We start from the raw sequence: 23,655 nt of genomic DNA on the forward strand, positions 1-23,655 counted from the left end.
CTTACTTATACATGCAATGTATGTGTAGCAGGTTTATGTACTGAATGTTTAATGCTGATGACTCTAAACCACTGACAGATGTTCAATGCAACGTTATGACTATATTCATTTTAAAATAGAGAAATGAAATTGCTAAATACATAAATTACTTAATTTAAGAGACCAGGTTTTGGTTCTCTTATTTGGTTATATGTTTTGTCACTATAATTCACTGAAACATATCTGTTCATTTGAAGGTAGCAAAATAAATACAAACAAATATATTCCTTCCTCTGATTATATTAATGTAACTGAAAAATATAATCTGATTTATAGTATTATGCTATTTTTATGCACTAAAGGATTTATAAAAAGAGGCAATTAGCTTGATATAAAACTTCAAAGCATCAGCTTTGCAACCAGGAGAAGCAAGCAATGATTAGCACTGTAACATTGTTTAGAGTTGCTGCATGCTTCCTCCCAATGCACAGTGGAGAGAAGAACGAATCCCAAACAACGAGTGTAAGCAAATCCCACCTATCATGTGCTACACTGTTTACAAACTATCAGATCAGCATATCAGCAGGTATGTACACAAAATGTTCATTCAAGCTTTGTAAGCAAATGCATTCTGGGAGACAGAATTCATTAATTCACTTCTCCGCGCAGCATCTATAAGCGTAACCGTGGCATGATGAGAAACGCAGATGAAAAAACACCTTGTCCCTTTGCTGTAGATCAGCAGTGGGAGATAATTAGTCTCCATAGCTGGGCTGCTGTGACTGGCTACACATGTTCCAGCTGTCACAGGTGTATTCCTGGAGACTGAGGCACTGACAGCCATGACGGGACCATCTGGGCCTGTTCCCATCACGGGAGGATGCCTTGCCAATGACAGGCTCCATTCTGCTCGAGAAGGAGGCAGTGAGTGTGTGTGCGTGTGTGTCTGTGTGCGTACGTGTGTGCGTGCATGTTGATTGACTTTACATGTGTCCCTTAGGACCCCATGTTATGGGATTCCAGGCTGACTCAGGCTTTGGTAAAGTTGTCTTTGTGGATCAAACACTGTACTGATCTCTGTGGGGCACCAGTCATGCAGGCTGCTGAGTGTGTGTCACTGTGTAAATATGTTTAGGTGCACACTCAAACTGAAGGTCTGTGTATGTGCTCTATGTCTTTGTGTTTACTTTTATCTCAAATCTTTTGAAATGTTTTTACTTAGATATGGGTTATTAATTACAATTGGAATGCTTTGAATATACCCTTCAGTTTCATTCCGAAAAAAGTGCCCCTATTGTGCTTTTTTAGATATAACCTTTCATGTACTGTAGTGTTTTGTAGCTGTTTGTGAAAGTAAAAGGTCTGCAAAGTTTCAAAGATCAAAGTGCACAATAAACGGGGTTATTGTCTCCCAAAAGAAAGTGCCTGAAACAGGTTGTCAGTAATTCTGGTCTTACTTTGTGCATGAACCTATAGGTTTGTTTCAATTCTGCATAATGATAGCCTATGGTCTTTAATGGCTGCCTGCATAACGTCTACTTTGACCCAGCTTCAAACACTGCATTTGTAGCTGAGGCCAGGAAGAGTTTGTTTCATGTGGTCGATATGTTGAGAAGACAATGTTTTTTGTTCTGCGAAAGCACATCCACTTTGCCTGCGCTTTCAAAGGATGAGGACTAATTTGATACAGTAAAACCAACTTCATAGTTACTGTTCATAGTTATATCATTGTGTATACAAGCGCTGAGGAAGCCTCTGGAGCTGAAATTCGGATACGGTAAAAGGCGTTTCGTTTCTGACATGCGGTTTGAGTGGTTGACAAATCACAACATACTGGACCATCTGACCAATCAGAGCAGAATAGGCTCTTGGAAAGGAGGGGTTTAGAGAGACTGAATCCTTTATCAAACTGTTTCAGACATTGTGAGAAATTAAGTGATGTATATTATGAGAAAATGAAAGTGTTTTTTGACCTTACATGCATGTAAACCTATTGTAGGAGACATCCAAAACAAAATTAGGAACCTTAAATATAATTTAATGGACTAAACTAAATGCCTAATTAATTGACTAAGAAAATGCATGTTTGTACTCAAGCCGAGTCACCTTTATTTAAATAGCACTTTATACAATACAGATTATTTCAAAGTAGCTTTACAGTAATAAAGAGGAAAATAATGATCAACGATGCAAACTGTTAAGTCAGTTCAGTGTTGATTCATGGGTTAATTAACCCAAAAATGAAAATTATGCCATTAATTACTCACTCGTTCACAGAGATCATCGCCCCCCAGTGGTGAACCATTACATTTTCGAAACGTTTCAAAACACGTAACGAAGCCTCATTTACTGAAATCACGTGACTTTGGCAGTTTGATACACACTCTGAACCACAGATTTGAAACAAAAGATTCGTAAAGCTTCGAAGCTTCATGAAGCAGTGTTTTGTAATCACCCATCATTAGATATTGTTGAATAAAGTTATTATTTTGTTTTTTGGCACACAAAAAGTATCCTCATCGCTTCATAACATTAAGGTTAAACCACTGTAGTCACATTAACTGTTTTAAATATGTCTTTAGTATCTTTCTGGGCACTGAATGTGTAAATTATCTTGCTGTCAATGGAGGCCTCACTGAGCCATTGGATTTTAGCAAAAATATCTTAATTTGTGTTTCGAAGATGAACGAAGGACTAACGGGTGTGGAACGACATGAGGGTGAGTAATTAATGACAGAATTTTCATTTTTGGGTGAACTAACCCTTTCAGCTCAGTAGCTGAGTAAAGTTCATCAATTTTGAAATGAAAATAAATTTTCATCAATTAAAAAAGCAGCTTTGCAGAAAACAGTGATGTCATATGTCAATCCAGACATATTGTATCCATGTTAGCATTGTTAGCTGACCTATACAATGTAAATCATACTGTTTCCCCCACTATTTTTCAGCTGAATCTGGCTGTGTATCTGGCTCTGAATTTAAGTATGAAATCCATAGAAAGCTATATAAAAAGATGAATTTTTAAATAATATCATCAAACTGCTGCATATTGTTTACACTCTTTTATTCAGCCACTTATATAAATACTCTTTCCAAACAAGATCTGGTCAGGCAATTTCACTGTGTAGGCGAAAACATGATGCATCAGTTTAGTTTGATTCCAAAACGTCCCTACCAATGCTAAAACCAAACCTACGCTCTTGGATTATATATTGAAGCAATGCTGTGAGAGGTGAGAGGTCACTTATCTCTGAGCATTGCCTTTGAAACATTGATGAGTATTGAATAGCGAAATAATTTGCACAGCATTGAGACAATATTGAGCAGGCAGTACAACACTCTCTACATAAACCGCCGGTGATTTCCATCTCCAAGTACTTTTGTAAATCAAAATGGACAGTGTTATTTGCGTTTGAATTAAACTCAAGGAGTTTCTGTCTCCCACTTCACATGCTAAACAGCTAGTAGCTCCCACAGGTTATAATATGTCTCTCATTCTCTCTGTATCAGTCTTTTTCTCTCCTTCATTCTTGCTGCAACACCTTCCTCCCAAAGTAGAGAGAATGTGTTATGAGCCTGCTAATGAAAAACCTTTGCAAGGGTACCATACAGCTCATATCAGGAGTAAACATTGCTAGCCCTCCAATTTACCTACTGCCATTCTTTAGGCCCCAAGAGCCCATTGATAGAAGAGCAGTTCTCACACCAAGACGAGCACTCTTCAATTTGCATCTTTTGCCGTGTTTTATTACCCATGCTTTGTTTTGAGCCTTTAAACCTGTGTCCACTTCTACCTTCAGTGTTTGATGTTAATGAGCCACACAACATGAATTAGACAAGTAAATTAAAAACCGCTGCTAATGGCAAATTAGCTGTTTACTCTCTGCAGTTGTTATTGACAGCTAATTTTAACAATGATACAATTATCATCCAATAAATATGCTGTCAGTGAACACTGACATAGACTGAGTCTATGGAAACAAACCCATCTACAGTATTAATCTGTAAAAGTTGTCTTTAAAAGGCCACCTTGTATGTCAAGTAAATGATGCAACTAATTCACTGTTGAAGCATTAAAGTTATCTTTGAATCATAGTCAGATTAAAATCAGATCTTTGTGAGAAGTTTTTCAAACCAGAACCTTTGCTTTTTATGTTTTCACTTGTGTTCTTTCCAAAGCAACATGAGGAACGTGTGTCCCAGCCTAAGGTATATGCACAAACGTATAAATGCACACACACACACAGACTCCAACTGTCATGATCCTTTGATGCAAGAAGTGGATCAGCGATCGCGGGATCAAATGGTCTGTTCCTCATGACTCCAAGTGCCTCCGTAATCCCCGATTTCTTCCATATTTCACGTAGCAAGGACCCAGCGCTCTGCTTTCACACTCACACTTCAAAGCATTCTTTTCATGTGTGTTTTGAGTGAGAACGTGAATATCGCTTGTACAGTATGTGTTGCAATGGTGGTGGCATTGTTCACAGAATTAGAGGTAGACATCAGTTACAGCAATTACAGTGGCAGTCAATAAAAAATATGGAAAACCTTTTAAGTGTAATATAAAATTAATGTGATTTTAATTTTTAATAGTTTTTTTTTGTTTTTGTTTTGAAGTATGCACAAATTAAATTTTTCAATTAACCTGGAAAATAAAAAGGTACTGTATGTGGTTAAAGTTAAAAAGCAATTAAAGTTTTAGCTTGATGACAGACAGCATACATTTGTAAGCAATGATACTAACATATCGTGAAATCTAACCTGATATTTTAGCATCTAAGATGAGGTTAAAAAAGGCCTAGAAAAGTCAATGACCAGTTACCCTACAAAATTTGCAAAAGATCAAAAGAACCTGCTGAACACCATTGTGATCCTGGTCTTTTTTGCTCTAGTTATTAAATTAAGAACTGCACATAAGCATATAATATTTTAAAAAATTTTTTTTTTTAATTAAAGAATGCTTTGATAACTTTATTTTTTTACATTTTAATTATAATCATTAACTTTATGAGCTTGTTTTGAACATTTGAGCCACATTAACCATTAAATCACGTTTCAGCTGTGTTACCATGTAAATTTTGCAAGAAAAAATGATAAAAGAAATATTTTCTTTAATTTCTGGGATATTGTATTACAATTTTATTATTAACTGTCTGACTATATTCCAAGATTTGGTAAGGCTTGCAAAAACGCCAAGCCTCATATAAAATGAATGGATAGCAAAATAGGTCATTTAATATTTAGTTTGACCTCCTGAGGTTGTCGATTGGCATTTTCTGAAGGTTAAACACCTTTCACTCACCATTTGTGGAAAAGGGAAAAAAGAAGTAAACATTTTTCAAAAGTTTCATGATCTATTTTGTACCCCATTTGAGAAAACACAACAATATTAGTAAAAATCTAATTAGAAAATTTAATTGAGATTATTAACTTGGGTAACACTTTATTTTAATGGTCCACTTTAGACATTCTACTAAGTAACTTTACAACTACATGTTAAATGGTTAGCTCACCCAAAAATGAAAATTCTGTCATTACTCACCCTCATGTCGTTCCACAGCCAGAAAACCTCATCTTCAGAACACAAATTAAGATATTGTTGATGAAATCCGAGAGGTTTTTAATCTCCAATAGACAGCAAATTAACCACCACTTTCAAGGTCCAGAAAGGTACTAAAGACATTGTTAAAATAGTCCATATGACTACAGTGGTTCAACCTTAATTTTATGAAGTGATGAAAATGCATTTTTATGTGCATAATTAAAACAAAAATAACGACTTTATTCAACATCTTCTGTGTCATTCTCTTACATTGTTTATGTTACAGAAGAGAAGATAGTGTTGAATAAAGTTATTTTTGTTTTGTTTTTGCGCACAAAAAGTATTCTTGTTGCTTCATGAAATTTAAGGTTGAACCACTGCAGTCACATTGACTATTTTAATGATGTCTTTAGTACCTTTCTGGACCTTAAATTGCTGACTGTGGGGAATAGAAAAAAAAAAAAAACCCTCCGATTTCATCAAAAATATCTTAGTGTTCCGAAGACGAACGAAAGTCTTGCGGGTGTGGAATCACATGAGGGTGAGTAATTAAAGGGTTACTTCACCCAAAAATGAAAATACTGTCATTAGTTACTCACACTCATGTTGTTCTACACCCGTAAGACCTTTGTTCATCTTTGGAACACAAATTAAGATATTTTTGATTAAATCCGATGGCTCAGCGAGGCCATCGGATTTAGCAATGGTATTTCCTCTCTCAAGATCCATACTAAAAACCTATTTAAATCAGTTCATGTGAGTTCAGTGGTTCTATCTTAATATTATAAAGCGACAAGAATACTTTTTGTACTAAAATGTTTTTAGTACCTTTATGAATCTTGAGAGAGGAAGTATCATTGCTGTCTATGCAGGCCTCGCTGAGCCATCGGATTTAATCAAAAATATCTTAATTTGTGTTCCGAAGATGAATGAAGGTCTTAAGGGTGAAGAACGACATGAGGGTGAGTAATTAATGACATTATTTTCATTTTTGGGTGAACTAACCCTTTAACGTATTCTACTAACACGAACCCTAACACCTAAACTCACCCTAATGGTCTACTACAGTCTACTAATACTCTAATGTGAGTTAGTTAACGTGTAGTTGCAAAGTTACTTATAGTTAGTAGAATGTCCAAAGTGGACCATCAAAGTAAAGTGTAACCTAAACTTGTCTCACTGCAATGCTTTATAAATAATCCAAATTTTGTCATTTTTTGGGGTGTCATTCTTGAGATACAGACATTTGATGTGTTTAAAACTACTACTTTTAAAGTTAGGTTAATTTTATGTTACATAATAGTTAATCAAAATTTTACAGCAGAAACATTCAATATGTGATTACTTAAAAGGTAATGTAACATACGTTTGTGCCCTTTTAATGGGAAGTGCCTTAAACACTATGTACATCCCTCTGTGGAGGGCAGGGCAGAGAGAGAGAGAGAGAGAGAGAGAGATAGTAAATGGGAAGAAGGAGCACCTTTCCACAGTCGACTTCTCAGCCTGTTGGTCTGTGACTCAGCGGATTCTGCTCGCTTTTAATCACATGCGTCCCCAGAGCCGGTGTCTCACAGAAGCAGCTCTCATTTAAAGCAAGACATAACACTTAAAATAGTGCAACAGCAGGAAGCTCATTTAAGCAGTCACTGTGAGAAACTGCAGAAAAGCCTTCCATATATCTTTCGAGCTGCAAGAACATTTTCACAAAACAATCCTTTTTTTTTTTTACTCGTCAGTCTTTTTTGTTTTTGTCACACGTGTATGTGAGAATAATTAAACATTGGAGAATAATATTCTCTGATTAGCAATGTATGTAAAAGTTGGTTCCATACTAGTTGCAGACAACTTGTGAACTTTATAAAAAAAAAGAAATAATAATAATAAAAAAAAAGGGGGGAACTGTTACTTTGCCTGTCAGTGTGGAAAGCAACTCATTGCATGACAAAGTAAGTGGATATGGCTCTCATTAAAAATCAGATCTCTGTTTTACCTCCTGTTTGCTCACACAGGAACACTCAGTAAACAAAACCTGCAAGTTGAGTATAGAGCTTCAGCTATCATGGATCTTTTGTACATTGATGGCGAGATTAAATATGAATAAGCTGCCGTATTTGTATATTTGTATTCAGCGGTGTGTGTGTATGTGTGTGTGTGTTACAGTAGCTCCCCCTGCAGTGAGCTCTCAGGAGAGTTGCTTATTAAAGCGAACTGTCAGTCAGCCGCTCAGGGTGCAGGAGGCCCTGATGAAGCCATCCATTATTTACTCAGCCACTCCAGTGGACAAACAATCAATTATTTCAATGGGAATTATCCATAAGCCCCTTTGAATGCAAAATATCTGAATGTATGTGTGCAGGAGTGAGAGAAAGGAAATAGACCTCTTCCACTGAAATGAGGGTGGTTTTGGCCGAAAGCCCCTCATGCACATACAAACACACTAGTTGCTTTTTTTTCTTCTTTTGGCAATAAACAACAGCACATTGAGCGTATGGTAATGGCCAACATGCTGAGACATGGCTTGAGGTGCTTTATTATTCATATTTTGGGGCGATGAATAATCAGATCCTGACTGATGAATGGTTTGAATAAATCATGAGACTGTGATTAGTTGGAATGGGACTAGGGGTGGGACAGTGATGGGGGGCACCATGGGTGGCAAGGGTCACCTGTCTGTCACCCAGGTACACCCATCCACCTCCGCTTTCTGCATATGAGAGTGAACTGTATATGCGTGTTTATTTGTCTGAGTATGCTTCACTGGCGTGTGCATGAAAGCCTTCAAAAATGTTTTCATCTCCGCTTAAGAAACTGTATTGTTTTGCCTGCTGTTTAAACACGCTGCCTACGTTTACACTCCACAAAGCTGAATTCATACGACATAATTGCCATAACTGAACATTTTCCATGGACGTGGGTTTGAGATATTGAGGGTTTATTAAAATGGTCAGCTTTTTTAGACGGTTTCCTCACAAGCATCTTAGATCATTAAAAAAAAAAAAAAAAAAGGACTACATCTTGAACTTAAATGAAGCACGCTAAAACTAATTATTGTGTGTGACTCAATTTCGCCTCTCCAGGCCTGTTTGTCCTGACATTGTGCCACACATTGTGAAAAACCTCATACATCTTTTAATCTTCACAGCTACCTGACAGCATTGTAAAGTGCTTTTTACCATCTGAGCATGAACTGATTCGCTCTTCAGAGACTCCTGAGGGACTTTTAATGCCATGCGGACCTGATTTTCAAAATTATACTTGACGTACATAAACAATAATGTCTGCTATTGCTGTTTTGTGCCTAGAATGTTTTTTTGTTTTTTTTTTATTCTTCACAGACGTCTCTTTATTCGTGTGCATTCATGTTTGTATGCATTTGCATGTGTTTACTTTTATGTGTTTTAGTGTCCTACTGGTCAAATGGAAGCAGAGGGTCTGTGTTTGGCACATAGTCGGGGACAACAGCTTTAGTTCAATGATCTGATTCATGGGTGCAGTGGGGCCGATTGGAAAGAATAAGGTTTGATCTAATCTCATTTGCTTAGCTTTCCAGCTCAGTTTCTCCATTGGCAAATACCATGAAAAAGCAGAGGACTGCACATGCTTTCAGTGCCGGCTATGAAGCTCTGGCACTAGAAATATGCAAATAGAGATTTTAGATTATGTAAATATGCAAGCATGCAAATATAGAATGAAAATGTAATCCTTATTTGGGTACAAGTCTAAAAATGTAAAACGCTTCAAATATCTATCCAGTCTAAAGCTTGTTTTTAATGCATGAAAAAGTTTTTCTTTTATCAAGGGCTTGTTTGTCTGGTTACAGAGCTTAGCCTTGTAACACTAAGTTTTTTAAGCAATAAAACTTTTTTTTTTTTCCTCTGCAATAGTTCATATATATATATATATATATATATATATATATATATATATATATCACACGTGTAGCCATGCAATATGGCTGTATATCAGCACGCCTGTGATTCGGCCGTAGGTAATCGCACGGCTACGAGTGTGATATTGCCTTTATACAATGGTTCGATAGCACAAGTGTGTAAATAAATAAGACATAACAAAATTAGTTTCTTTAAAACCCTCTTTTGTGCAGAACTACTTCCTTCCACCAGATTTAAATCTCAAGTTGACAGTTTTTTATTCAATGTCCATAGTCGATGTCCATAATATTATCCATTATAAAAATCCATTTGAATGTCCGCTGAGGAAAGTGATCTTTGTATTTGTTCTTTTTACAGTTACAATTTTCCATAACAGCGCTAAAACAACGTCCTTTGTTTACAAAAGTCTCTTTCAATTTAAAAGTCTATTGCCACTGACTCATTTACTCGCAATAAAGGCGTATTAATGTAACTTTCACTCAATCCATATTAAGCACTAACGGACCCTTTATCAATACCAAATATAACATTATTTATATAAAATAATATTTATAGAACAACAATATTTAAGTTAACAACAATAGCCATTATAAATGACAATAGGAAATAAACACAATTGTACAAAAGCAGGGCTCTACAGGATGCAAGTTAAATATAGCCTTAATATTAAATTATTAAATTTAACATAGTCCAATTCAATTTGCTCAGGAACTAGTAATAGATTAATAAGACCAAAGATTGCCCGTTTTATGTACCCAAAATGAATTATATCTCATGTTTAACCATTATAAAAACCAGCAGCAAATCCTCAAAGCACTGGCCAAGATTAAACTGTTCTCGGCGGGTACACGAGCACTGAACGGCTGCTGATGGCCTGGAGCTCACATCTCCGAAAACGTCTAATTTTAAAACGAAAACTAATTTCGCTTTGACTAAATATGAGTCATATTTCAGGTCTAAACAACTACATTCTTGACTAAAATCTCTTAAAACTACACTCCGTTATAAAATAACAGTAATATCTATAAAAATATAGTGGGTTTGCTCGTCCGCCGTGACACTCGCTGTGAGAATGCTGAAAGCGGAGCGATTCAAACGGTGAATCGGTTCCCATGGTGATACTGGTAGAATATCGCGTGGATGGAAGGACCTCTCAGCCAATCAGATTCGAGAACCAGAAAGAACTATTGTATAAATAGATATAAATATACACACACAGTAATAATAATTAAGCTAAAGCTGCAATGTGTAATATTCACACCACTAGTGTCACGAAACAGAAATGCAAAAATTATTACTGCCATAGAAAAAAAAAAAAAAAAAAAAAAACACTTTTAAAAAATGTTACATAAATTATAGCATTCAATTCAACATGATATTTCCAATATTTCCTAATAAATAATGGCTGGGGGCGGGGAAATGACTAGCAAAGGTAGTGTGTCTCTTGAGATATTTGTACTCCCCTTTTAGCTGTCCACTTCTGAAAAAACAATGAGGCTTTAAGGAGCCGCGGCTGCTCTCACAAACCTTAAGGGTCCTTCACTCTGTTTCGACCCCTCTATCTGGCCAACAGCAGAAAAATACCCTGGAGCAAGGTTTATAGCCAAGAAGATACTTATTAGGCAAAACATGTCTGCATGTGAACATACATGGCCTGTACAGAGAGAATGAACAATGTGATTTTCTGATATTTATATTCCTTGGTGGATGAGAAGGCAGCATAATTTATACTACAATCCTTCCCGATGTGTTTTATATAATTGCAATAATTAGCAATAGAAGGACAGCCTTTACTGCACATTGTTTGCTGGACTCCGAAGCTCTCTTTATTAGCTCAAACAGAAAACTGAGACTTCGTTGCTTATTAAAGGAGACATTTAACAGATGTGTTAGAGCAGATTTAATATCTTGTCAGAGCCCAAGGCAGGTTAACAATACATATACACCCTTTGGTAATGTAAAGGGGGAAAATTTATAATCGAATTTTATTCAGTTTAATGCCTTCCTTTTCCTTGAGGGTAAAATAAATTGAAATAATCTTGAAAAAAAATGATTAGCAGTGAGAACCCTTGAGACATGATAATCAAATTAAAGTTCCCCCTTTCCACTAACCTCACTATAATCTTATGGATGACACTAAATTCCCATTAGAAACCTTGAATGCATTGACCAAAGCCAAAAAAGCACATGTTTTTGATACTGAGGGATGGTTTGGCATTTATTAGGGTGAAAGGTCACTTTGTGTGATATAATTGGTCTATATATCACTAATATGACTCCTCTGCAAAACCTGTTTATTTTATGGGATGTTTCTTTAATAAAGGACTGTCTTGACCTCTGAAATATATAATCTGAATAGCACATTAGGCTATGTAACTTTTTCATAAATATGTCATCATGAATATGTCAACTTTTCCTTATAACTTTCCCCATACATCCGTAAGACTTGATTGATATGACAGCTTGTGTCCTAAACATGGTTATTTAATAGCATGTCATCAGCATAGAAACATGAGCTCAGTCTCATTATTTTGTATATGTGGAGACAGTGATGTAGTCACACATGATGGATGGACCACTTGGGGCCAGTAAAAGATGTCTAGCTGTTTAATAAGCACCCATATCAGGTGAAGATGTTATGTTGACCTCCCTGTGAAATCACTGCCACAATATTGGAAACAATATGAATATGAATAATCATATCGATTGGCTGACAGATAAAATACGCTCTGACATCACATGAAGGTGAACATTTATCATGAAAAGGTCTCGTTTAGATGTCAGCCACTCATAAAATGCAGTGTTACATTTCCGGTGATATATTGACCCATAGAAACCTCCAGCCATTTCGTATATATCACGTCTCAATGTTTCCATAATAGAAATTGGCTCACATGACTCATAGTAGATGTTTTTATTTATTTATTTATTTTTACCTGGGAAAATTAAGGTAAGAAATCTCATAAGACATCACAAATGTCTTTTATAGTATGAAACGCATATCAATTCCAGTGTTATCATTATTAATTCCCTCTATTTAACAATCCTTTTTTTTTTTTTCCTCAGTGGCAGGCTAATGTGTCTAATACAATATGAATATCGTTTTATATTCGGCCTGTTTTGCTGCAGACCTTTTCAAAGACTCTATTCCAATCTGCAAGCGCAGGCTAAATTAGAATTTAACAACCTCCCCTTCTTTTTTTAGGCTGTAAGGCATTATGCTAATTGGTCCAGTGGTTGTGACAGATGTGCTATGTTTTAATTAAAACACTTAATTCACCGATCTGCAAGGTCTCTACCCCACAGCACTCAGCTCTCACAGTCACTTTTGTTGAGGTGTATGTGCTACGGACCTACATTAAGAGTAAAAAAAACAAAAACAAAATCCATTTAATAGACTAAAGTAATTTTTTTTTTTGACAATCCCGTCATACAAATACCAGTTACAGGCATTGGGGTTTAGTATCCATCTATCAAAGTTAGTCAAGGTGTGACATCCGGCAAATATTGGTGCAATGAATCTCCAGTCCATTAATCTGGAAAGAGCGTGTCACAGTGGAGTGTGAACTGTGAGTGTTGGTGGGCAGCATGCTAGGGAGATATGTAGTGATTGTCACCTGTATGAGTCATGCTCATGGCTGATTAGAGCTGAGCGTGATGCGCAGCGTGATGAGGAATCAGCGAGGGGGAAACTGCAGGTGGCTGACCTTTTTTCCACCATCTCCATCTGTCTTCATTTCTCCACAAATGTTCTACTATTCTCGCACTAAATCCCAATTCTTTCACTCTTTTGAACAAACAAGCATTCTCTTGGGCTCAAAATGTGATTGTGTGTAAAGTTATCAGCCAATATGAACCACTACAAGCCTTTTCAACATTGAAATACAAAAAGAATGTGTTCACAGATCATTACATGTTGGTTAGTGCCCAAAACGATTTTTTTTTTTTTTTTTTTTTTATGAAATGAATGACAGACAGTTTTAGTTTATTTAATCATACAGTATTTATTAATATTTTGAAATAATAGTTTTTGTTTTTTCAGTTTTCATTTTAATTTTAGCTTTAGTAATTTTATTCTGTTCCCTTGTCATTATTATTAGTAAGAAAATACAGTACATAAGGAAAATATAATGAGTTCAGTGCCAATTTATTTTATGCCAAATCATTTTAATGAAATGGAATGTATGCAAAGGATTGTGGGTGATTAGAGGATGCCAAGGATACACTTAATGCATTTCTCAAAATATTCAGAATGAAGGACATGAAATGAAGGCTGTCTTCCTTGGCTGCATTCCACTTCACTTTTAGACACACGTTCGCAAACTTCCCTTAGCCTTTCCTAAGCTTAGTGAAGCTTATATAGACAGACGCTCGACCCCTTCGAGTTTACTTCATATGTACTCTTCAGGCAGCTCCATATACCAAAATGCAACATGATTGTGACGTCACCAGAGATCACGTTTAATTTATGTCCACCACAAACAACTCTATGATATATTAACTATTTTTTTAAATATTTAAAACAACGCAAACACACCTATATACATAGAATGCTGCATTAACAATTTTGTAAGGGAAAAAAATGTAAATAATAAATCAACTCCATAGCAGATTCCAAGTGATCAGGGGCTTAGGACGTTCCAATTCAGCCCAATGCAAGGGTTCCACCAGTAGTGGGCATGCATGCAACATAAGCAATGACGTACTGAGGGAAGTTAGCGAGGGAAGGGCATAAAAAACCAAACTGGAACACAGCCCAAGTGCCCTTTAAATTGAGACAGCCTTTAACTGCACTTAGCAGCCAAAGCATGCAGCCATACTCAGCCCTCAGACTGAGAAGCACTCAAAAGCTGTGTCTCATTTTGAAGGCTACGTCCTCAAAGGAGGTCGCATAAATTGTTATTAATTTATTGTTATTAAATATTCTTACACTGTAAAAAAAATAATTTTGGCTGCTGTGGTTGCCAGAATAATTTTGTAAAAAAATACAAAAAAAACCTGTAAATACATTTACAGAACAAACAGTACATTTTACAGTATAAAACTGTAATTTAAGAAAATTTGAATGTAAACCAATAAATTCAACAATGCACACTACTAGTAAAATCTGTTTTGTACCTTTAACATATACAGACAACCACCATAAGAATGCAGGTGGTAAAAGAGAAAGCCACATGAAGAATCAGAGTTCATCACAAGTAGCTTTTCCACGAGCTGAAGTATATACTAATATAAAGAAGGTGCACAGAGTCATTCACACAAACGGAAAACACCATCATGGTAACCCACAACACTTACATAATGCAATAAACATTCATTAAACAACAGAAGATGTAACATAAAACCCTAATGTGTATAACTGATAACAAAAACGAAGATTATTAAAAGATTATTAAAACATGATTACTATTATATACTATTAAAACATGATTATTTAAACAAAATACTTTCAAATGTGGAGTGTCACACAGGGAATTGTGGGATCATCAGTTTACAGATTTAGACAAAATCAAATTAATAAATTGATTTTGTCTTTTTTACTTATAAAAATTGTAAAATTTACAGCATTTTACTGTGAAAATTACATAAATGTCTGGTTAGAGCTTTTACAGTTTTTCCCTGTATATAATACGGGAACTTACTGTTAACCTATTTACAGTTTTTTTTCTGTAGCGTTTTTACAATATTTTATCATTAAAATCACATTCTTTTTTTACACAGTGTAGTGAAGCATAAATTGTTGTAATTTCTTAATGACTTGAATGACTTATTGAATGTATAGTGGTCAGTTTACTGAAATGAAGCAGCCTCAGTGACGTATGCAGCCGACAAATGCGACCTCCAGAGGACGCAGTCTACGAAATGAGATACAGCTAAAGTCTTTGAGTGAATCATTAATTATTTATTCAGCCGATTCATTCAAAAACACTGATTCATTCAATAAACACCACTACTGTGTGTTGCTTGGACAGGCAAGGGTTAATTCTGCTGTGGATACCTTTGGAAAAGATTTCACTAACAGCAAAAAGAGACAGACCCAGCTAAGAACCATTTGCTAACTTTCCCATTATGTTATGATGTTATTTCTTAACATTATTTCTTAATGTTCAAATCATGGGCAATTTGTGATAATGTGTTCCTTTGTTTTAGTTAAATCTAAACAAGGGAAAAATTAGAACAACATTGCCATGATTGTCACATTTTTTGACAATCTGTGTTTTGGTTTCATGTTCAAGGACCTTCAGTTTGTTTCCCTTTGTTTCCTGTGTTCCCGCTTGTTATGGTGATTCATCGTCTGATTGATTAGAGCACACCTGTTTCATATTGAGTTCATTATCTTCTGCATTTAAGACCTTCAGTTTTCTCAGTTCATTGTCTGGTGTTATTTGTGTGATACACGCTGTTAAGTTCCATTCCGTTCTATAATTTTGCAAACCTTATGGGAAGGTTACTTTTGAATGTTCTTTGAACATTCTGATACAATCAGTAACATTTAACATTAAACAAAATGTTTCAGGAAAAAAAAAAAGGTCCATGAACGATTTTACATTATTACGAGACCAGATAACTTATAATGAACATTCTATTACTGAAAGAATGATTGTAACTTTGAAAAAAACTTGCTAGAACATTAGTTCTGAGAATGTTCCCTGATAGCTGAACAACTATTCCAAAAAACAGCACTCTCGCTCATGTAGTATTGCTTAATTATTGTTATTATTTTTAGCTGAAATGGGTAAAATCAGTGGTTAATGGTCCAAAATGTAAGAGGGAATAAAACAAAACAAACTAACATTAGTCAGGTTGAAAAGCAGTAGAAAATAATCCATTTTGGGCCAGCGACCCAAGTCCAGTAGATAGCTTGCTCACTTGTTAAATTGCCCCTTTCCCTGGCCAAAACAAATGGGTGCGCTTATGTGTTCAAAAGGAGATGCATTAGATATTCTAGCCTGTGAATTTCCCCTTAAAATAGTGCACAATTTGCAAAAGTCGTTTTCTTTCAAGGGTCTTAATAGCTCAATAGTGCGCAGAGTTAAAAGAAAAATAGTACCATTAGCTTGGCCAGTGTATTAAACTGATTGTGTATTAGCTAGCTACAGTGGCGCAGGGTGCTTTGACACACTGTTCAACAGACTTAAGAAAACAGCAATAATGCACTGCTGTTTGCTTGCTTTTTAATAAGTGCATGCCGACTTTAGAGAACACAATAAAACAGACGTGGATTATGTGACGGTGATAATTCTAGCTACCCGGCGCTAGCGTATTAACTCCATATGTCTTAGCGGGCTGCTGCTTCTCTCGCTCCCTCCCGCTTCTCATTCTCTTTTCTCCTTTTCCCCTGAGGCTCATGTCTCAAATGTGATCGTTCCCATCACTCCCTCTGTTTGCAGGCTAATTCTAAGAGTGAAATAAGATGATGAGACTTTTATATGCTTGTGTCTGTTTGAGTCTGTTGGTGCATGTTTTGGTAATTTAATATGCTTATTCCTTTTTTGCTTCTGAAGAGGCTCAAGCATACATATATTATTACTGCTGCAATAAAATGGTGTTAGAAGTGGAACAAAATGCCCTTTTAATGGAATAATTTCTGACGCATTACAACATTTGTTCTTGGGTATAGTGTACAGTAGCCAAAATGAATAACGAATAAGGCTTATTTATTGTAACAACATACAGTAGCATTTTTAAAATGAAGCTAATTCATTTAATATAAATTAAATTAAAATTATTATATTTGTTATGGAACTTTCCCATGTAATCATTTTGTTTTTTTTGTTTTTTTTTCAGGTAGCTCCATCCAAAAACGTTTATGTCACCATTGTAAATCTTTTCCAGTACCACCGTGCTTGGTATGCAGACATGCTTTATACCATGACTGGTTTGAAATGTACATTTATTTTTGCATACATCGCTGATGCATATGCCCACATATTGAAGCACTCTGGTGGAAAGGTATTGTATATAACCTTACCCCATTAGACAGAGAAAACTTAAGCATGTCATGACAGATTACTGTCAAAGGGGCAAGCAAGACAGCACTTTTCTTTCAGTGCTAAAGATGGGCTAAATAGCAACAAGGGCAAAAATATAAGAAAATCTGTCGTCCACTTAGGCCCTAGCCCATCGGCCCTAAACAGACAGCTGTGGTTAAGCCATTTTCCAGCTCTAATCTCTTAATAAGATTATGAAATAGTGAAAATATGTTTACGCATTACTAGTCATAATTACATGTCTTGTCATATTCAAGGAACTGATAAATATGCCCTGAGTCTACAATCTTACATATTAACTTGAATTTGTGCTAAATGTGCATAATGGATTGTATGGCATGGTAAATTGAAGAAGAAAAAAAATCTATAAAGGAGTGAGACTATGCATTTTCCTAGCAGTATGCGGACAGACTAAAGTGATACAGTACATGGAAAATTTAAAGTGTAAATGAAGCAGTCAGTTAAGTTAACTTTAGTAAATGGACTTCCACTGTAATCAGAAATTATATAACAAACCCAACAAATGTAATGATTTAAAAGAAAAGAGATGTTTTCTTATAGCTTTTGTAGCAAGGGAGCCACCATCTTGCAGTACTACAACCTGTGACATCAGGTTGCCTGAGTTCAGTATACAATGGTAGAGAGACAAGACAGACAGTGAAAGATGGAAAATGGAAAGCCACATGGCATCAGAAGACAGAAGGGAGGTCGCTATTGCATTGCTCCTGGATGTAAAAATGAGTTTTACAGTGTTAAAGCAAAGGACAAACAGTCTGCCGCTGAAATGGAGAACAGTGGCCTACTGCTTCGCTTCCTAATACACTTGGGTAAAGTTGGTTTTATATTCGCACATTCGGACTTCTGATAAATTCAGACTTTCCAATAAATGTGCAATAAATTAATGTTTGCCAATTTTAAGCAGCGACATGTCAACTTACAACATTTTTCACAGTCGATTAAAATAGGCAAGTATTGTTTTAATGGCATATTTACTTGTGAATGTCCAATGTAGTGTGATTAACAAGGCTATTGAATACGGACGTCCGAATGTGCGAATATAAAACCAACTTTACCCAAGTTCCCGATACAAGTTCAGACAAGTCCCACTGCCTCAAGTTTTCCTGAGTTATACTTACTTCGGTAAAGTTGGTTTTATATTCGCACATTCGGACATCCGTATTCAATAGCCTTGGATGGCCAGCTTATATCTAATGAAATATGAGGTAAACGTGCATTTCTCCAAATGTGCGCACTTTTGGACTAAAAGTTTGTGTATGCAGTGTGATCAAAAATAAATGGGACCAAACGCGATTGAATGTAAAGGTTTGTGTATCGTTATTCTATTAATAATACCATTTGATATTGCATTTCTATCAGAAAGTCATTAAGAATTATATTAATTTATTAGATAGCTTAGATATTTGCAACACTACAATCACACTAGTGTTGCAAATATCTAAGCTATCTAATACTTCAAATCTCAAGGTTAAATCGTTTTTTTTTTTAATGTTTCTGTAACAGCTGCCAAAAATAGTATATAGCTCCACTGTGGTTTTTAATAAAAAAAAAATAAAAATAAAAAATAGTAAACTTTTCAAAACATCCCCCCTCTGTTTTTGTTTTTTTTTTGTTTTTGTTTTTCACAAATCGCACCCTGTATGTATGTAAATAGAATCTATCTGTATGTATATGGTGAACATATTCCTAGTCTTTACACTGTGTCTACTGTCTACACCTGACGCAGGAAGCACGACGTGACAAATCCCCGAAGTAAATGCCTCGTTCTAATTATGACCAAGCAGCAGTCGCAATATGTCTAATAGGAAGGACAAATGGATTTGCAACGTTCGCTTTGCACGCCCGGTGTAGAGAGTTACTTGCTGTGTGGCACGGTAAGACGCGACAATGTTAGACACGGTGTTGGCATTTATAAAAATAAAAATAACAGCGAGGAATCGATTCTTGGAATCGATTCTTTCGATTCCAGAAACAGGAATTGGAATCGGAATCGATTCCAAAAAATCCGGAATCGAACAGCCCTACCTGTAACATCACAAAATGGCGGCGCCCTCGCTACAAAAGCTAGCCTGTAGCTAACAAAGCATTTTTTTTCTTTTACATTTATTTACAATTTACATTAATCATATTATATATATATTTTTTAATTAGAGTGTAGGCTAAATCCATGTTACTAAATAATGTTAACTCAACTGACTTTCCACTTTAATGTGTTTGGAATTCTAGTTAGGCCTACTTGAAAATTATATTTTCCTCAAATGTATATTAATAATCATTATTTTGCGGAAAAGTTTACAATACAGTTCAAAAGTTTTTTTTAAAGAAATTATTTTTCTTTCAGCAAGGATGCATTACATTGATCAAAAGTTATTTTTGTATTTGAAATAATGCTCATTTGAACGTTCTATTTATCAAACATGAAAAAAAATGTGTATTAATGTTTTTACAAAAATAATAACTGTTTTCAGCATTGATAATAATAAGAAATTTATCTTTAGCACCTAATTAGCATATTATAATGATTTCACACTGTGACACTGAAGACTGGAGTAATGATGCTAAAAAAATCAGCTTCGCCATCAATAAATTAATTAATAATAAATTACATTTTAAAATGCATTAAAATTGAAAACTGTAGAAATAGAAAACTAGACAATTTAAAATAGTAATAATATTGGACAATGTTACTGTATTTTTGATTCAATAAAAGCCTTGGTGAGAGTGTTCTTTCAAAAACGTTGCTCAGTTTCACCTTCTACTTCCGGTGTGATAAATGAACTGTAACAACCACCTGGCTCTGGGTGAAGCAACATTACCAAAAAGGGGAGGTCACACAGAAGACTAAGTTTAACAAATAAATATTTAATCAAGAATAAATCAACTAATACAAAAATTAAGTATAAGTATACAGAAAGAGATCCGGCATTTTCAGAAGGTGAAACTGCTATTTTTTGAAGCCGGGTCCCAGAGTGGATAAATCTGAAAATGACGCCCTTTGTGTTTTTGTGTGTACAGCCAATCCATATATTTGCGACATCTGTGGCACTGTGCTGTGTCATAAAACTGCACATTTTAGAGTGGCCTTTTATTGTGGCCAGCCTAAGGCACACCTGTGCAATAATCATGCTGTCTAATCAGCATCTTGATATGCCACACCTGTGAGGTGGATGGATTATTTCGGCAAAGGAGAAGTGCTCACTAACACAGATTTAGACAGATTTGTGAACAATATTTAAGAGAAATAGGCCATTTGTGTACATAGAAAAAGTCTTAGATCTTTGAGTTCATGAAAAATGGGGGCAAAAACAATGTTTGCGATTATAATTTTGTTCAGTGTATATATATATATATATATATATATATATATATATATATATATATATAATCATGTCTTGATAGCATATACAGCTCAATAAATCCTCTCTTTTGAAAAGACAATTTATCCGAGTAATATTTCACATAAATTCCCAACTGTTTAAAATATATTCCACAAATTCAGCAAACTATGGTTTACTCTGCAGTTATAGCACTTTGATTGGCTGACTTGAGATATTGTTTCTACTATCTTGATGGCATGTACACAGCATATGCACCTGTCTCAAATGCAGGAGCTAATATTTCCCTGTTTACAGCCTGGACAAATGATCCACAGAAAAATGTGGTTTACTTTAGGCATGACAGAAATGATTCATGCAAAGAGTCAAAGACTGAAAACTAAGAATATGAAGTACAGTAAAAAACACTATTGTTGTCTCACTTCGAAGGCATCTCTGAATAAAATGGCTAGAGAAACAACGAATGGCTGAAACAATGTAATTATTGACAACATTGCTGGGAAAAATCACAAGGAAAATGTTTTCCAATTTTGTCAGGCTGCATCACTGGTCACCTTAGCCCTACATTTATTTCTACTTTCTGCTTGAAGACTCAATGCTTTGTGTAAAAAATTACTATTCTATATGGCCTTCTTACAGAAAGGACGGCATGCCTTTTGTTACACAATGTTATATTTTCAGAGAAACATATCGTTATGGTGGCATTATCAAAAGAATGAAGTATGAAAAGGCTTCTCAGGGTAGTTTCAGTTCTGTCCAAGCAGAGGATTGATCTATTCAACCATTTATCTGTAAGAAAACAAAGCAAGCTTTCTGATTGGACACAAGATCTAGGCATCGTTTGGGAGATGCAAGCAATCCTTTCATCTGCAAACACACACACGGAACGCTACAATATTTCATGATGGGAGGAATGTCTTGGCATTGGCTGTTCTGTGTTTAGCATTCAGAGTCACGTTTAACCATTGAAAGACTGCGATTTCTATTCAAACACATGTGAGTCTTATTTCTAAATGACACCGATTTACCTGTCTATTAATCCTTTAACATGAACAAACAGTCACACCAGCATTCAGTTTGAGGTGCCGCTGAACCAGAGAAATCAGTTGTCATCTATAGGCCTAGCCTATATATGCAATAGTCTTTTAGCAATGTGTCACATTGTGTTTATTTGTTTATTAAAAATATTAAAATAATCGCAGAAGACTCGTGATAAAAGTACATTGTTCAGATCTACTGTAAACAATAGTGGTCTAGTGAGTGTTTTGGTGCATTTAAGTCATGTCAAAAAGACTATTTACGAGTACGCACATGAACGCAAAAGTTACTCAAAAATTACACAAAGTCGTATTTACGAGTGAGAAATGTGGGAGTTTTTGTGTAGTTAATTAAGAGAAAGTACACCACCATTTTGCTCCGTCAAAAGTGACTCGAACGCACCTGACGTCGTAAAAAAACGTCACCATAAAAGTAGTCTATTCCAAATCTTTGTGTGAAGAAATTTCTTTTGACGAAAGTCTTTATTAACTGAATATGGGATGGTTACAACACACACTACCACCAGTTGCGCTTGTCATCATACAGACAGAGACACGCCCTATTTGAATAGACACAAATGTGAAAATCAGTAAATAACGACTAAAAGCCTCTTCATATAATGTCCTCTTTGCTTCTTTTATGCTTTCTCAGGCACTCACGCTTTGGTTTTCCACTTCACTCTTCTGCTTCTATGGATTCCTCACTCGTGTTTCATTATTTATTGCCATTCAGGGAGATAGGTGGGTGGGTGTCTGTTAGGGGGAGCTTCGGTTCCAATACTTTATTACCACAGCGATCATAAAACATGTCAGGATAAATACATGAATACATTCACATTGCAAATGAGGGAGTCTGTGCTAATGTTTACTCTGCCACAGTGATTTATGACAAAGACATTCAGAGACTATCATTAGTTTAATATGAGTAAAAAGCCTTGCCTTGTGTGCTTCATATTTTGACCATCGCAACCTTCTGGTAAATAAGCAAAGCAGCAGTGTCACTTCACTGCAGATAACATCACTCAGTATGCAGGAGGGGCCAAGAATAATCTCACTCAACTTTATAGGAGTGCTATCTCCTCCTGCATGGATATTAAGATATGAAGATTTTTGTGTCAATGAGTACAGGCACAGAGACTGTCCAAAACAAAGCAACGGAGCATGCCAGGCATCATCTTTTACTTTATTTTTGTTATGCCACAACAAGAAGAACAGCCAATACGACCACAGGGTTACATTTTCAGCTCAGGTAAATTATCTGACATAGTCTTACACCATCTTATCAACTTCAGCTGTGATCCAGAAGGTTCTGTTGCTGGTGTAGCACATGTTGCGGTGGACGTTTAACATCAGTATATGAGCCGATGAACCTGTAGACGAACGTGCTATGTCTGTTATGTGTTATTTTGTTGGTTCTATTCATATGTTGCTTCCAAAAACAGTTCTTTTGTAAGAATACACATTTACAAAGACACCCAGACAGCTTACAAAAGGATTGAAGCCAGGAGCTTTATAGAGATCTTTGTTCCTCAAGATGCAAGGCAGCTTTCCCATCAAGTTTCCCCAGAGATGAGAAGGATGTCAGTCTCTCGTTGAATGGAAAATAACAATGTAGTTCATGGACTAACTGAACTATGGGGAAGAGGCAAATATTTAGACCAACTAGAAGAGGACAATTTTAAAATTCCTTGTGACCAAACAAGGCCTCACCAACATCAACACAAAAAGTCAGAGAAAGGACAAGATTGCTCAAGGCCGATTCTAGCAGCAGCTGCAAATATGTGTTCTCTCTCAGGCCCGCTGCCACACAAAGTTTACGAAAAACCAACAAGGCTGAAAAGAAAAGAATGTCTAGCAGAA

This window comes from Megalobrama amblycephala, linkage group LG23 (assembly GCF_018812025.1).
Source record: "Megalobrama amblycephala isolate DHTTF-2021 linkage group LG23, ASM1881202v1, whole genome shotgun sequence".
NCBI lineage: Eukaryota > Metazoa > Chordata > Actinopteri > Cypriniformes > Xenocyprididae > Megalobrama > Megalobrama amblycephala.